The sequence below is a fragment of the Adiantum capillus-veneris genome, unplaced genomic scaffold (genome assembly GCF_014529385.1).
Source record: "Adiantum capillus-veneris isolate H3 unplaced genomic scaffold, ASM1452938v2 Hic_scaffold_854, whole genome shotgun sequence".
Lineage (NCBI taxonomy): Eukaryota > Viridiplantae > Streptophyta > Polypodiopsida > Polypodiales > Pteridaceae > Adiantum > Adiantum capillus-veneris.
This window is the reverse complement of record NW_028221831.1, coordinates 10,466-12,558: the sequence shown is the minus strand read 5'-3', so window position 1 is coordinate 12,558 and position 2,093 is coordinate 10,466.

Here is a 2,093-nt window from a genome sequence, read left to right as displayed (position 1 = left end):
GTGAATATACTCATCTACAGCCATACAGCTATAGTCCTATACCTACCACCATAGATGTGAAAAAGGGCCAGCATCAACTGCCAAAAACCATGTAGTAACAAGAAGTTTGAACCAGGTAGTAACATTTTGCTCAAGATCTTTCATTAACCAAATGACTAACGTAGTTAGAAACCCGGCAGATACCAGTGCCAATGGATCCCCACCTCAGGTCTACCAAAACCATGTTGTGAGGCGGATGTTTAAATTGTTCAGTACAGTGAGCCTATAAAGCCTACAAATATTATTAAAAACCAAAGAGAGGTAGCATTATAGGACCCATAAAGTGCATCAGAAAGTATAAATACGCAAACTTTATCATTATCCTGTACCATTTCTGGCTCAGAGGGAATACACACCAATAATAGGAATATGCCTCCTATGACTAAATATAGATCCAAATGAGTTAAAAAACCTTTTCCTTAACTTTCCACTGAGACTTCTCAGATCCTTCTATGACTTGATGTAGATCTAACAGAGTAACTTAAAAACTGTTTTCATTAACTTTCAGCTGAACACAAATTACGCCAGCAATTTGTTTGTGCATCTGACCATTTTTTCCAAAAATAACATCATCCAAATGCATTATAGGACCAAAAAGTGCATTAACAAAACTAGTTTGAATGTTACACAAATCCGCTTCCAAACCCTAAAGTCTGGTAGAATCACCACAAGTTCAATATCATGGCATGGAATCTATGCTATGAACTACATATAGATAGGTAGCCAGGTAAATGTAATCAGATAAAGGTCAAAGTTCCTTAATTGTTGACACAAATCTTTTCCAGAGTATATACCAGTATACTTAATAATGAAGATAGTCCAATTTTTAGAGAATCTAAAAGTTTTAAATGTACTGAGAAGGTGCATAAGCACCTATCTGTATATCGTTCTGGATGTAACGATCTTGCCACGATTTTCATGTATGCTTTCATATATGCAACAAACTCCCTTATCTTTATACAGCATAGAAAGTACAAAAATTATCTTTTAAAAAATTGTTATTTACTAGGAACCAGAATATATTGTAGCTTCTAGGTCATGTTTTTTCATACAAAGTAGGTGCAAGGGCATTTACTTCTTACTTACTCAAAATTTCTATGAAAAAGTGAGCTCTTGAAATCCAAGTATGTTCCACAGCCATTATAATAAAGATAACTCTCAAAAAACGAAGAAACCAGATTTTGAGTAGGTGCACAAGCACCTACCTGTATGTTGATACGACTCTAGCAACAGTTGATCTCGAGCCAGGGTACTGTTTTGTGTTGTTATCGAATGCTTCCTTGGAAGTTTCAAGATAATCTGATGAAGAAAATAGTTTCCGAATTGTTAAGTATGGAGCCTGATTTACCCCTTGTAATTTTTTTGTGGTAAAAACGCACATTTGTAAGGCCCCCATTATGAGGAGAAGCCATCGTGCGTGAAGAAAAATCACTCACCGGAAGCCAAAAGTTTCATGGCCGGAATATTCCTTTTCACCGGAATATTATGGCCAAACGATGACCGAAAAGTGGTCGAAAAACGACCGGTCTATTGGCCGGTTGGCCGGTGGTCGGAAGTCAACGACCGGTGGTGGCGGGTGGCCGAATTCAAAAGCCAATTTGTCTTCTCAAGGGCGGTCACACATGGGCGGATTGGAAGATCCAATTTGGACTTATCTACATAAGGGCGGCTACACATGGTTGCTTCTCATGAGAGAGGGCAGCCCTTTTGGCCTATAAAAGGAGGCCATTTCTACACACATTTCACAGTGTGAAGTTGATGCATCAAGGTGGGGGTGTGAGTTGGTGAGAGTGAAGCAAGGTGGGTGTGAGGTGGTGAGAGTGAAGCAAGGCGGGAGCTCTATTAAGGGTATAATCCCTTTGTAACCTACTTCTTGTTTGAAGTACTAATTAAGTGGATGCTTTCCCGTGGATGTAGCCCATATTGGGTGAACCACGTATGTTGTGTGTAATCTCTCTCTCTCTCTCTCTCTCTCTCTCTCTCTCTCTCTAATCTCTTGTGTGTGAAAATTATCTCTCTCCATTAAGTAATCTACTCAATTATCTACTTAGCTA